Below are 15,741 nucleotides of genomic sequence, written 5' to 3'. Positions count from 1 at the left end.
CATGTCTATGTATGGCAAACATCATCACAATATTGTAAAGTAATTATCCTCCAAGTAAAATAAATAAATTAATTAAAAAATTTAAAAAAATGTACAATACTATGTAAGATGTTAACAATAGGGGAAAGAGAGTGTGGGATATACAACCGTCACAACTTTTCTGTAAATCTAAAACTATTCTCAAATAAAAGGTTTGTTTAAAAAATCCTTGAACAAGGGACTGACGAATTCGTCTTGACTCAGATATCCACCTTGAACCAACGACGGGAGGACAAACAGTTTTGAGACCAAGCTCCAAGACATGGAAGTTTTCTGTGGCCATAGTCATATTGGTATGTGTGGGTGTACATGTGCAGGGAAGCAGGAATATTAAAAAGAAATCCAACATATCAGTGTTGGGCAGATAATTTAATAAGTGCCCATTAAATCTGACTTCGTTCCTTATCCACATATTTGCATGATTCTTTTGGAGCTCTGTGGGATATTTTCATTTTTCCACTACAGCTCCTCCTTCTCTTTCAGTCTACGTTGGTGTTCTGTTGCCCTTGCCTTGCCAGTGTCCTTGGTATCCTCCGTGACATCACTGCCGAGAGAATTGTTCCAAGGCACTGACCCCGAGGCTTCCAAAATATTGCTAGAAAAATTTAACAGAAATTTTGTGGGATAAAGATAAGAAATTAAACAGAAAGTAGAACAAAGCTAAGAATGATGCATAATTTAAGAGACAAAAAAAAAAAAAAAATCTGAGACCTGGAGTTCCAGAGGGAAAGGACAAAGAAAATGGAATGGAGAACATTGCCAAATAAAAAATGCATGGTGATTTCTCAGGGCTGAAAATAATTCAAGACAATGCTAAGTTCTCAGTACAGTGAATAAAGATATCCCTAGACATATGATTGTGAAAACTCAAATTACTGAGGGTAAAGAGAAGACTCTATATTTTTTCTTGAGAAAAAAAAAAATGTGACCTGCAGAAAATGATAAGTCTGGGATCACATTTTCCATCAACAATGTTGAGTGTTGGAAGACAGTGAACAAAGCACTTTGAAGTTCTAATAAATAATATCTTGAGAGTCATATTTCCTGCACCCTTGAAAGGGAGGTTATTTAAGCTTGGATTATATCCAAAAGAGGAAGAAAATGAAGGCAGAAAAAATCTTGGCATCCTTGAAATAGTGGAGCCAACTTGTCTGTAGAAGAACAGTGAAGGGGAACGTCTGAACTGTAGTTATTCAGCAGGCCTGTAGTTCAGCCAGTCCTCACTGAGGCCTCAGGAGAAAGGGGGAGTCCATAGAACACCTATTATTATTCTCTATTGCTGGTGCTGAAATAAAGACAAGGAAAAAAAATCATTACAGTTAGAAAACTGATGACAAAAGCTGCTAAAAATGTACCAAATAACCAATGTGTACTGCTTGGATCAGCAGAAAAGTGTATTCACATTCTTAACACTCTTATTAACTTTCATCGTTTACATCAACCTACAGGTAAAGCATTGAAAATTAATCATATATAGTTACTACTGAGCTTGACATTGCGAAAGCTATTGCACAGATGCTAGAAATTGCAGGAGAAAAGAACAGAGTGAAACTGTGATGAAGACTATGGTCATTAATATCATCTTAAAAAGGGGGAATAAAAATTACGGATGCAGCACATTTGGGTTTGCATTGATATTTGGCCATAGTATGCATTTGATTTTCTGCTGTGTAACATACTACCCACAGCTATAGAAATAAAAAGTAAAGATATTAGTATTTTACTAAGGATAATATGTGTGCGTGCTCAGTTGCTTCAGTCGTGTCCGATTCTTTGCGACCCCATGGATTGCAGCTCACCAGGCTCCTCTGTCCATGGGATTCTCCCAGCAAGAAAGCTGGAATGGGTTGCCATGCCTTCTTCCAGGAGATCTTCCTGACCAAGGGATTGAACCCACATCGCCTAAGTTACAGGCGAATTCTTTACCACTGAACCACTGGGGAAGCCCTTTTACCAAGGATACAAAGTAACTACATGAGGAATGCAAAATAGAAATATGAAAACTGGTTGGAAGGGGGTTGGTGGTGAATCAGCTCATTCCTCGTTTATAGTAAATTAGGTTATATCTAAAATTTATAAATGAGGAAGTGGAATGAGAAGCATATTATTAAAAGATACAGAAGAAAAAATCAAGCAAAAAATGATATAGAAGTAGAGTAGCTACTTCTTAAAAATGGGCTGGTGGATGAAAAAGGATGGAATAATGCATCTATTATTTAATGAAGTGGAAAAAATTTTAAAAGAGACAATGAAATAGCAAAACTATGTTTTGTGGAGGTGAAAGAATTATATTAACAGATCTTAACTGTAATTCATCTCAGAGAGGAAACTGTGTTTGTTTAGAAAAATCTTTTGATTAATTGCTTCAAGCTGAAGTTCCTTTTGGCTTCTTCTGGTAATTGTGCATGCTATTTACATTCATCTAGTATTTCACATTGTTTACTTAATTTTAAAAATATTACACAAATAAAGTGTGGCTCTTGTTATCAGTCTGGATCTTAATTTGAACAGTACATTTAAAATAAGAAATTTAAGGAGAGTTTTTTTACAAAGTGACTATTTACAAAGCTGCAGTAAAACAAACCAGAGGAATGGTGTGTTTTGACCTGGAGCTCAGTAGCAGCTAAGATGCCATCACCCTCTAGGTCTAAGGAAATGAGAGGGCAGGGTTTCTATGATTTGGAAGGAAAAAGTTGTGCAGGGCATCATTATGAATAGGGTATTGACCTCTGGATGGAGGATACAACCAACTTAAGGTGACCTTGCAAGGAGCGATTTGAGGAATAAATACACTAGTTCCATTCTTCTGCCTCCTTAAACTCTGCTGCGACAGCTTTCTGTTGGTGGAAGCCAACTAGCAGACAGAAGACATGGAATCTTAATATAGTTCAGCTTCAGGAGGCAGAGAGAGAGGGCAGAAAGATCTCTAGGGGGGAAAATGGAGAATTTTTGGTGTAGCTCAAGGCTAGGACCCTCAGCATTTACTTTTTTCTCTTACCATTTCATTGTCTAGGTGGTAAACTTGTGTTTTCAACACAAAGGGACAAACAGAAACACATTTCACATTATAAAAGCATAGCCATTATTTGAAATGGTTCAACATAGCAAAAAAGGTACATTCATCTGACCATTAATGTTTTCTTTTTTGGTGTTAAGTTTCTTAGATTAAAAATAAATTCTAAATCAGGGTTGTCACAGAACAAAACTCATAAAATCTGTAAGATGGTTGGACTACATTTAGATATTCAGAACTAATTAGTTTTTAATCATTTGTTGTTTACATTGAAGTTTGCATTAGCAATAGAGACAACAGCATATTAAAAAACTTAAAGAAACTTTAGAAGAAGAATTACTATAATGTAACACAAGTTTCCTCAATCTGTGTCCTCTATAACAGTGTAATATTTCATGAAGAGTAAGTTCTAGGAACCACAAAAAACTTGTGTAAACACGAGATTTTGCATCAGATACCTTTCTGTCTATTCACTCTTTTTTTTTTTTAATTATTATTTATTTGGCTGCATTGGATGTTAGTTGCAACAGACAGGATCGTCATTGCATCGTGTGGGATCTTTCGTTGTGGCACATGGACTCTCATGTGGGCTTAGAGCTCTGCCGAATGTGGGATCTTTGGTTTCCCAACTAGGGATCAAACTTGTGTCCTGTACTGCAAGGAGGATTCTTAATCACTGGACCACCAGGGAAGTCCCTGTCTATTCACTCTTAAAGGAGTCATTTCAGCACTTTCAATCTCTTATTTTCTAATTTCTAAGATGACACAGGTCAACATTTCAAATGTTTACAAAGTCCAGGCAGGATACCTAGATGAATAAAGCCTGTGGTGAGAGGCAGCCTGGCTTGGTAAGGACTCTGATGAAATGGTGGGCAAGTGTCTTGTCCATAGACCTTGTGGCTTCCAGGCTTCAGCCCATCGTTACCACATGGGGATACCAGCCTGGTATAGCCAGATCTGTAAATGCTGATGGGCAATCTTCACATTTTAAAATGGGGCAAATAATTCCAAAGGTTTAAAAGATGGTGTGTGCTAAACCACACGTTTCTGCAAACCAGATTTTCTCTATGGCTGAGCAATTTGTTAAGTCTTGGATTAACTAATTTTTAACTAATCTTCAAATATCAATATAACTGGTATTTTGTGATTCTATGGGATTAGATAAGAACTAAGAATAAGTCAGGTTCACCTGTTAATAACTTTGGTACATTGTTGCTGCCTGAATAACATAGTGTAGAATTTTAGTGCAGAATGGAAGTTAGTCATCTTCTGCTTTTGAATTATTATTAAGGTATAACAACTATTTTCAGTTATCGAGAAAGAAAAGGTCTTTGAAGACTCTAGTCTATAAATGAGAAAGCTTTTAGGAGACCTGTAAGTGACGCTTTTATGAAATGTTAATGCACACGTGTGGTGGGTGGATGGGGATCAACAGGATAAAACCTCAGTGGGGTCGTAACTCTGGCCTAGATTTATGGGACTCAACTCAATCACCAAGTGTATTACTAAAAGGATGTAAAAGCCTATGCAAGGATCCAGCTATCTGTCACATGACCCGATCGAGGGAAGAGATAAAAGCTTATATGGATCTTATGGAAGCCTGCCAATACTTGTCTCCATAATACATGATGAAACTCTGACAGTAAACTACTCCTGGGAGTTTGGTATTAAATTAGAGAGGCGGCAGCTCTCCTTTCTGCTGTTTTCAGATATCCAGGCATGACTTTCTAATATGCTGCTGATTTAGAGGCCAGAAGATGAAGGTTCTATTTTAATATCTCTCCAACACCTCATCTTCTCTCTCTCTGCTGTTACGTAGTTCAGAAGTATGGAAATATGAATGTGTGATATGACCAATCCACCATGCTACAGCTTTCTTAGGATCATATCACGCAGGTGTAGATTACAGGTTATATTACAAATGATCATTACACTCTTTCTAGAAAATACATAAATACATACTTTCAGATCAGTTCGGTCACTGAGTTGTGTCCGACTCTTTGCAACCCCATGAACCGCAGCACGCCAGGCCTCCCTGTCCGTCACCAACTCCCGGAGTCCACCCAAACCCATGTCCATTGAGTCGGTGATGCCATGCAGCCATCTCATCCTCTGTCGTCCCCTTCTCCTCCTGCCCCCAATCCTACCCAGCATCAGGGTCTTTTCCAATGAGTCAACTCTTCACATGAGGTGGCCAAAGTATTGGAGTTTCAGCTTCAACATCAGTCTTTCCAATGAACACCCAGGACTGATCCCCTTTACGATGGACTGATTGGATCTCCTTGCAGTCCAAAGGACTCTCAAGAGTCTTCTCCAACACCACAGTTCAAAAGCATCAATTCTTCGGTGCTCAGCTTTCTTCACCGTTCAACTCTCACATCCATACATGACTACTGGAAAAACCATAGCCTTAACGAGACGGACCTTTGTTGGCCAAGTAATGTCTCTGCTTTTTAATATGCAATCTAGGTTGGTCATAACTTTCCTTCCAAGGAGTAAGTGTCTTTTAATTTCATGACTGCAATCACCATCAGCAGTGATTTTGGAGCCCAAAATAAAGTCTGACACTGTTCCCACTGTTTCTCCATCCATTTCCCATGAAGTGATGGGACCAGATGCCATGATCTTAGTTTTCTGAACGTTGAGCTTTAAGCCAACTTTTTCACTCTCCTCTTTCACTTTCATCAAGAGGCTTTTTAGTCTCTCTTCACTTTCTGCCATAAGGGTGGTGTCATCTCCATATCTGAGGTTATTGGTACTTCTCCCGGCAATCTTGATTCCAGCTTGTGCTTCTTCCAGCCCAGCATTTCTTCTGATGTACTCTGCATATAAGTTAAATAAGCAGGGTGACAATATACAGCCTTGACGTACTCCTTTTCCTATTCGGAACCAGTATGTTGTTCCATGTCCAGTTCTAACTGTTGCTTCCTGACCTGCATACAGGTTTCTCAAGAGACAGGTAAGATGGTCTGGTATTCCCATCTCTTTCAGAATTTTCCACAGTGTATTGTGATCCACACAGTCAAAGGCTTTGGCATAGTCAATAAAGCAGAAATAGATGTTTTTCTGGAACTCTCTTGCTTTTTCGATGATCCAGCGGATGTTGGCAATTTGATCTCTGGTTCCTCTGCCTTTTCTAAAACCAGCTTGAACATCTGGAAGTTCACGGTTCACGTATTGCTGAAGCCTGGCTTGGAGAATTTTGAGCTTTACTTTACTAGCATGTGAGATGAGTGCAATTGTGCGGTAGTTTGAGCATTCTTTGGCATTGCCTTTCTTTGGGATTGGAATGAAAACTGACCTTTTCCAGTCCTGTGGCCACTGCTGAGTTTCCAAATTTGCTGGCATATTGAGTGCAGTATTTTAACAGCATCATCTTTCAGGATTTGAAATAGCTCAACTGGAATTCCATCACCTCTACTAGCTTTGTTCGTAGTGATGCTTCTTAAGGCCCACTTGACTTCACATTCCAGGATGTCTGGCTCTAGGTGAGTGATCACACCTTCGTTATTATCTGGATCAGGAAGATCTTTTTTGTACAGTTCTTCTGTGTATTCTTGCCACCTCTTCTTAATATCTTCTGCTTCTGTTAGGTCCTACCATTTCTGTCCTTTATCGAGCCCATCTTTGCATGAAATGCTCCCTTGCTATCTCTAATTTGCTTGAAGAGATCTCTAGTCTTTCTCATTCTATTGTTTTCCTGTATTTCTTTGCATTGATCGCTGAGGAAGTCTTTCTTATCTCTCCTTGCTGTTCTTTGGAACTCTGCATTCAGATGGGAATATCTTTCCTTTTCTCCTTTGCTTTTTGCTCTCTTATTTTCACAGCTATTTGTAAGGCCTCCTCAGACAGCCATTTTGCTTTTTTGCATTTCTTTTCCATGGGGATGGTCTTGATCCCTGTCTCCTGTACAATGTCACGAACCTCCCTGTCCATAGTTCATCAGGCCCTCTGTCTATCAGATTTAGTCCCTTAAATCTATTTCTCACTTCCACTGTATAATCATGAGGGATTAGTCAGAGATAATTTTTTGTCCTGAAAAACCAGAAATTCAGTTTTTCTAACTTAATGTTTAATAAGGAGGAGATTTTATTTTTCAAATAATAATAGAAGTGTCTTTGTTTAGAAAAATAATGAGCCTTCTAATAGAGGAGGTGAAACTTGGTGTGCTCGGGGCAGTGGGAGGAGAAGGTGTGAGGGACAGAAGGAGGAAGAGAAGAGAGAAGAAGGTTGAAGATTGCATTAGCGTAATGTGAATCCTCCTGGCAACCTCCCAAAATCCCTTGAGAAACCTGTATGCAGGTCAGGAAGCAACAGTTAGAACTGGACATGGAACAACAGACTGGTTCCGAATAGGAAAAGGAGTACCTCAAGGCTGTATATTGTCACCCTGCTTATTTAACTTATATGCAGAGTACATCATGAGAAATTCTGGGCTGGAAGAAACACAAGCTGGAATCAAGATTGCCGGGAGAAATATCAATAACCTCAGATATGCAGATAACACCACCCTTATGGCAGAAAGTGAAGAAGAACTAAACCTCATGATGAAAGTGAAAGAGGAGAGTGAAAAAGTTGGCTTCAAATTCAACATTCAGAAACCTAAGATCATGGCATCTGGTCCCATCACTTCATGGCAAATAGATGGGGAAACAGTGGCAACAGTGTCAGACTTTATTTTTTGGGCTCCAAAATCACCGCTGATGGTGATTGCAGCCATGAAATTAAAAGACATTTACTCCTTGGAAGGAAGGTTATGGCCAACCTAGGTAGCATATTGAAAAGCAGAGACATTATTTTGCCAACAAAAGTCCGTCTAGTCAAGGATATGGTTTTTCCAGTAGTCATGTATGGATGTGAGAGTTGAACGGTGAAGAAAGCTGAGTGCCACAGAACTGATGCTTTTGAACTGTGGTGTTGGAGAAGACTCTTGAGAGTCCCTTGGACTGCAAGGAGATCCAATCAATCCATCCTAAAGAAGATCAGTCCTGGGTGTTCATTGGAAGGACTGATGTTGAAGCTGAAACTCCAATACTTTGGCCACCTCATGCGAAGAGTTGACTCATTGGAAAAGACCCTAATGCTGGGTAGCATTGGGGGCAGGAGGAGAAGGGGACAACAGAGGATGAGATGGTTGGTTGGCATCACTGACTCAATGGACATGGGTTAGTGTAGACTCCGGAAGTTGGTGATGGACAGAGAGGCCTGGCATGCTGCAATTCATGGTGTTGCAAAGAGTCGGACACGACTGAGCGACTGAACTGAACTGAATATGAATCTTCCTGGCAACCTCCAAAAATATTCAGTAAAGTCCACTAAGCTCACAAATTTAAGAAATTTTAATTTAAAAAAGTTGGTAAAATGTACATCAGGCAAAATTTATCATTTAACCATTTTAAAGTGTAGAGCGACATTACGTGCATTGTCTTGTGCAACCATCACCATGATTCATCTTCAGAATTTATTGATCATTCCAAACTGAAAGTCTGCACTCATTTATTGATAACACTAAATTCTCATTCTCCCCTCTCCCCAGCCCTTAGCAACCATCATTCTACTTTCTGTCTGTATGATTTTGATTATCGAGCTACTGATTTAAGCAGAATCATACAATATTTGTTCTTTTGTGAGAGATTCTGATTGAGAGTGCTTTGTGTTGTGGAGATCAATCAAAGGGCTACATTTCACATGAGGGACCACATGGCCAGGTCAGAGGATTCTGAAGAAAGCATAGGAGCCTGGAGGTGTCGGAGATGGTTTCAGGAATATGACAGAGGTTGAAGCTGGACCCACAAAACCAGATCTGGTACACAAATGTTATTAGTTTGTAGAATGCCTTAATACATTTCGACTACATGACATCGTTCAAAATTGGGGCGGTTTTAATCAAGATCCAGATATCTTCCCATCTTGTAAAATCTAACAGTAATGGGCATGCATTTCCTCAGCTACAATCAGATGGGCAACAGATGTACACTCCAGCTCTTTCCTTATATTCATAGTGCTTTGTTTATTCATCTATAATTTATTCACAGGATGAATTATATTCATTGTTGTTGTTCAGTCACTAAGTTGTGTCCGACTCTTTGCAACCCCATGGACTGCAGCATGCCAGGCTTCCCTGTCCCCATTATCTCCCAGAGCATGCTCAAACTAGTGTCCATCGAGTCAGTGAAGCCATCCAACCATCTCATCCTCTGTCACCCCCTTCTCCTCCTGCCCTCAATCTTTCTCAGCATCAGAGTCTTTTCCAGTGAGTCAGTTCTTCACATCAGGTGGCCAAAAGTATTGGGGTTTCAGCTTCAGCTTCAGTCCTTCCAATGAATATTCAGGGCTGATTTCTTTTAGAATTGACTGGTTTGGTCTCCTTGCAGTCCAAGGGACTCTCAAGAGTCTCCTCCAACACCATAGGTCAAAAGCATCAATTCTTTGGCTCTCAGCCTTCTTTATGGTCCAACTCTCACATCCATATGTGACTACTGGAAAAACAATGGCTTTGACTATACAGACCTTTGCCAGCAAAGTATTCATATGATATTGGTAATAATCTGAATATTCATAGAAATGTTGGAATAGGTGTTTACATCTCCACATATATAGAGATGGAGCCAAGTTTATCCAGATCTTGAGTGGCCAGGAGGCTTTATATGATATATCTGGGCTACAAATTAAATAAAAGGCATTTATTGGGAGGATATAGAGTTGTCCTGTGGACACCAAGTGATGTGGGTCAGTGGGTTTTATGGAAACTTAGGTAAACAGTCAGGCAGCCAAGCAGACTCCTCATTTAGCTCTCATTCATCAGGGAAAACATGCTCTCTGCTCTTTGCATCTTCTGTATGGCTGCTTAATTCTGCTTTACTCATATTCATATTGCTGTGTGTCTGCTATGCTTCTTTAGGATGAAATTGTTTTTCTAAAATATTTTCTAAAATAGACCTTACAGACACTTACAACAGCTGCCTGTTCAAATGCCACCAACCAACTAATTATGGGCTTCCCAGGTGGCCAGTGCAGGAGACATAAGACAAGCAGGTTTCATCCTTGAGTCCAAAGACCCTGGAGGAGGGCATGGCAACCCACTATAGTATTCTTGCCTGGAAAATCCCATGGACAGAGGAGCCTGGCAGGCTACAGTCCAAAGGGTCACACAGAGTCAGACATGATGGAAGTGACTTGAAAGTAAAAGTGAAAGTCGCTCAGTTGTGTCTGACTCTTTGCGACCCCATGGACTATATAGTCCATGGAATTCTCTAGGCCAGAATACTGGAGTGGGTAGCATTTCCCTTCTCCAGGGGAATCTTCCCAACCCAGGGATTTAACCCAGGTTCGATTGCATTGCAGGCGGATTCTTTACCAGCTGAGCCACAAGGGAAGCCCAAGAATACTGGAGGGGGTAGCCTATGACTGAAGTGGCTTAGCATGCAACTGATGATAGATCCTGAATCACAATTCCATGTCCCTAGAAGAGAGAATCTGGTGACTTGGTTTTTGTCCACTCAGCCACAGCTCTGACTTATCTGTGGCTGGAGCAGAACATTCTGGGCAGTTTTTCACTGAGTTCAGGTTGACAGTTACACATCTTTGCTTTCTGACCTGGAAAGGTCCTTGATGCTATGATGCCCCTGGGAGCTGACTTTGTCCAGTGCACATCCCTGTAAGTTAAGACTCTCAAACAGTGAGGAGTGAGAACTGCTGCCTAAGTGCTCCTGCTTTCCATCCTTCTATATGTGATTTAGGGGGTGTTCTGAGACTTTTCTGAAAGTGCAAGCAGAATTGAACCCCTTATGTCCTCAGCTTCAGCCTCAATAACATACCCTGATATTGGCTCTTCCTCCTCCCATCTCACACTTCCCACCCCTCACTCTTGCTCATTGGAAAACCACCCCCTCTAAAGGCTAAGCCAGCCTACTCACAAGTCTTATCACAGGCTCTGCTTTTGGGGAAAGCCATGCCGAGGCAGCCTGGTTTGTCAGGTGTTTGCCCATTTGTTACGGAGTGAATTGTGTCCAACCAAATGATAGGGTGAGGTCCTAGTACCTCAGAAGGTGACCTTATTTGGATATAGGACTGTTGGCAGATGTGGCTGGCTAAAATGAAGTCACACTGTGGTAGGCTGGTACCTTAATCCAGTAAGATTTTGGTCCTTATAAGAAGAGAAAAGACACAGACATTTGAGGGGACAACACCATGTGAGATGGAGACAGAGACTGAGGTGGTTTAGTTGCAAGACAAGGAACATCAAGATTTGCCAGAAACCGTCAGAAGCTAGGTGGATGCAAGGGAGATTCTTCCTTGCGGGTTTTAGAGGGCACACAGCCATTCCTACTCCATGACTTCAGACTTCAAGCCTCTAGAGTTATGAGACAATAACTTTCTTTGTTTCAGAAGTCCTGGGAAATGAATACATCATTGTTGTAACTTCTGTTGCCAGATAGTGAGCACATGTATGTAGCCTGTGTGTGTGTGTGTGTGTGTGTGTGTGTGTGTATGCTTAGTCACTTCAGTTGTGTCCGACTCTGCGTGACACTATGGACTGTAGTCTGCCAGGCTCCCCTGTCCATGGAATTTTCCAGGCAAGAATACTGAAGTGGATTGCCACACTCTCCTCCAGGGGATCTTCCTGACCCAGGGATCAAACCCCTGTCTCTTGCATCTCCTGAATTGTCAGGTGGGTTCTTTACCACAAGCGCCACTTGGGAAGTGGCTTTGGGCAGGTTCTTTAAAAGGAGGATGTGGCTGGAGTGAAGATCATGGGCATCTACAACATAAGTGGAAATGTTTGTAAAAAGGTAAAATGATGGTAACTGAAAAAATCAAATGGGGAATTGATTTAAAGTCTTTAAAAAAAAGTAGAGTAAAATTCTCTTGATACTGTACTAGTGAGAATGTTATGTTTTCTTCACTTTTACTTTCCTCCTGGACACACAATTAGACTATGTTTCCTAGGCTCATCTCTGGTTACACAAGATTATATGACAAAATTTTGTCCAGAAACTAATTTAACTCAGTAAGCTGATAAGCATATTTCAGATTCAAGGAATATAGGTCAGTACTGGTTGATAAGAAATCTAAAAAATAGCAATAAAATATATGTAAGTTAATAGACATTTTTTAAAATCAATACAATATTTCAGACCTCCTCAGGCATTTGACTGTCTTCTGAAATCTAAAACAACTCATCCTTTATGAACCTTAGGATCAGATAAAACTCAGAGACAAAGACATGTCTGTGAAGCTCACTGATATTATGAGGTCTGCGTGTGTGTGTGTGTGTGTGTATGTGTGTGTGTGTGTGTGTGTTAGTCATTCATTCATGTCCAACTCTGCAATCCCATGGGCTGTAGCCCACCAGGCTCCTCAGTCCATGGAATTTGCCAGCCAAGAATACTGGAGTGGGTAGCCTTTTCCTTCTCCAGGGGATCTTCCTGACCCAGGAACTGAACCTGGGTCTCCTGCATGTCAGGCAGATTCTTTACCATCTGAGCCACCAGGGAAGCCTTTATAAGGTCTGTAAATGAAGGCTTTTTGCAGGAAGAAGCTTAAAGTGGATATTGTGTATTTCTACAATCAAACTATTGTTTATTATTTCTTCAAGTTTCTTTGGATAAGGTATTGTTGTGTCCATTTGGAATTTCTTCTCCATAAAAAGCATTGGCTGTAGAACAGCAGCAGAAGCAGTAAATACCTGTTTAATAATTGCATAGGATACTATGCTAGGTATATGAATTATATGGAAACACATTGCTCTTTGTGAGTTTATAATTTCTTGGACTCTAACTGCAATGTAGAGAAAAATTAGAGGAAAACCGACAATGGATGTGAAGAGAACAAATAGGAATTTAGCAATAGTAGAGGGTTTGACTAGGTTGGTGGTGGTAGAAATAGAGAGAATTGGTGGATGTGAGAAATAGTTGGGAGATCAAATCCCTGGGAATCAATGATGGATTGAGTGAGGTGGGGGTAGGTGCTGAAGATGACTCTTAGGATTGGGATGCTCTCAGATGGACAGATAGTGGTGTCTTTGGCTATATTGTGGAGAACTGGAATAGAGTTGCATTTGGAATCAAACTTGTTGGGCTTCGCTGGTGTCTCAGACAGTAAAGAACCTGCCTGCAATTCAGGAGACATGGGTTCAGTCCCTCAGTTGGGAAGATCTCCTGGAGAAGGGAATGGCTACCCATTGAAGAATTCTTGCCTGGAAAATTCCATGGACAGAAGAGCCTGGCGGGCTACAGTCCACGGGGTCACAAAGAGTCGGACATGACTGAACGACTATCACTTATTCAGTCTGAGGCATGTTTTGGTAGGTGATTATGCTATGCTATGCTAAGTCGCTTCAGTCGTGTCCGACTCTGTGCAACCCCATAGACAGCAGCTCACCAGGCTCTGCCGTCCCTAGGATTCTCCAGCAAGAATACTGGAGTGGGTTGCCATTTCTTTCTCCAGTGCACGAAAGGGAAAAGTGAAAGTGAAGTCGCTCAGTTGTGTCCGACTTTTAGCGACCCCATGGACTGTAGCCTACCAGGCTCCTCCATCCATGGGATTTTCCAGGCAAGAGTACTGGAGTGGGGTGCCATTGCCTTCTCCAGGTGATTATAGATATGCAGATGATGCCACCTTTATGGCAGAAAGTGAAGAGGAACTAAAAAGCCTCTTGATGAAAGTAAAAGAGGAGAGTAAACAAGTTGGCTTAAAGCTCTACGTTCAGAAAACTAAGATCATGGCATCTGGTCCCATCACTTCATGGCAAATAGATGGGGAAACAGTGGCTGACTTTATTTTTTTGGGCTCCAAAATCACTGCAGATGGTGAATGCAGCCATGAAATTGAAAGACGCTTTCTCCTTGGAAGGAAAGTTATGACTAACCTAGACAGCATATTAAAAAGCAGAGACATTACTTTGTCAACAAAGGTCTGTCTAGTCAAGGCTATGGTTTTTCCAGTGGTCATGTATGGATGTGAGAGTTGGACTATAAAGAAAGCTGAGTGCCAAAAAATTGATGCTTTTGAACTGTGGTGTTGGAGAAGACTCTTAAAGAGTCCCTTGGACTGCAAGGCGATCTGACCAGTCCATCCTAAAGAAGATCAGTCCTGGGTGTTCATTGGTAGGACTGATGTTGAAGCTGAAACTCTAATACTTTGGCCACCTCATGTGAAGAGCTGACTCATTGGAAAAGACCCTGATACTGGGAAAGATTGAAGGCAGGAGGAGAAGGGGACGACAGAGGATGAGATGGCTGGATGGCATCACCAACTCAATGTACATGGATTTGGGTAAACTCTAGGAGTTGGTGATGGCCCGGGAGGCCTGGTGTGCTATGTTTCATGGGGTCGCAAGAGAGTTGGACACGACTGAGTGACTGAACTGAACTGAGCTATAGTTGCAAATGAGCTTCCCCAGTAGCTCAGTGGTAAAGAATCTGCCTGCAATGCAGAAGACCTGGGTAGACGTGGGTTCGATCCCTGGGTCAGGAAGATACCCTGGAGGAAGAAATGGCAGCCCACTCCAGTATTCTTACCTGAAAAATTCAATGGATAGAGATGTGTGGCAGGCTACAGTCCTTGGGGTTGCAGAGTTGGACACGACTGAGCACAGCACATATTACATACATAGGCAGCTGCAGCTCAGAGAAGTGGTATGAACTAGAGATAGAAATGTAGAACATTTGAGTGTGAGCAATAATTGATGCCATGATGTGGATGAATTTTATTATGGTGACAGTGCAGAGTGAGCAAACAAAGCACCCTTGGGATGATATTGAGGAGTCGACAGAACTTAGAAATTGAGAAGAGAAGGATAATCCTGCAGTCAATTCCCAAACTTACACAGGTTCATAGACACAAGGCCCCTTGCATTAATGGGGGAGGTTGGGTCTCACTGAGACTGACCTTGCAACGCAGCAAAAAATGTTTTAAGTATTCCTCCTAGCCTTCCTGAGAGGGGCCTGTGACCACTTTCCAGGATGATTGTGCATTGGGGAAGAGTAAATAATCAGATTTTCAGGGATTTCTGGACATTGACTTTAAACTGACATGAATTCATAGAGATCCTAAATGCCCTTAGAGTTCACCAGTCAGAACTGAGGCTTAATAAGATCAGATAATCAATGGAGTTTTGACTTGTATCAAATGAACAGTAGGGCTTGTGGCTGTCTATACTCATCTTTGTGGTTATTCCTCAGTTCCAGGGTGCATGACTGGCATGGGCATACTCAGAAATTGGCAGCATTCTTATGTATTCTTCCTTGCCCTGATCTGGGGCAAGAAAGCCCAATTTAGGTCACCTGAGTTGGCTCCACCTATTGAAATAGTGAAACAAAAAGTAATACCGTATTCCCAGAGACACTGCAAGACTCATGCCTTCATCAGAGACTTAAAAGATGCAGAGATGGTGGTTTCTACCATGTTCTCGTTCAACTTACCTATTTGGCTTGTGCAGAAGACAGATGCAGCTTGGAAAATGACACTGATTATTGCAAATGTAATCGGTGGTGATTTCAATTGTAGCTGTTGCTCCAGGTATGCTTTATTGTTGAAACCAATCATCCCATATCCTGAACCTAGTATGCAGCTGTTAGACATGGCAAATGATTATTTCTCTAGACTCTAGGTTATTAAAGACCATAAGACAGCTTGATTTCAGCTGACAGGTTACCGGTACAACTTCATTGTTTTTTTCAGGGCTA

General features: G+C 41.2%; 1 long non-coding RNA gene across 1 annotated transcript; it reads right to left on the bottom strand.

Annotated features, from left to right (window-relative positions):
* Positions 1–389: 389 nt before the first annotated feature.
* LOC145539141 (uncharacterized) lies at positions 390–15,734 on the bottom strand. Its single transcript, XR_014077603.1, has 2 exons — positions 15,478–15,734; positions 390–1,324 (listed from the first exon to the last, which is right to left on the bottom strand). It is a non-coding gene; the product is annotated as an uncharacterized LOC145539141 (long non-coding RNA).
* Between the last annotated feature and the right edge of the window lie 7 nt (positions 15,735–15,741).

This window comes from Giraffa tippelskirchi, chromosome 2, assembly GCF_054371585.1.
Source record: "Giraffa tippelskirchi isolate mGirTip1 chromosome 2, T2T-mGirTip1v1.2.pri, whole genome shotgun sequence".
NCBI lineage: Eukaryota > Metazoa > Chordata > Mammalia > Artiodactyla > Giraffidae > Giraffa > Giraffa tippelskirchi.
Note: the sequence above shows the minus strand (reverse complement) of the source record. Positions and strands in the feature narration are given on the sequence as shown.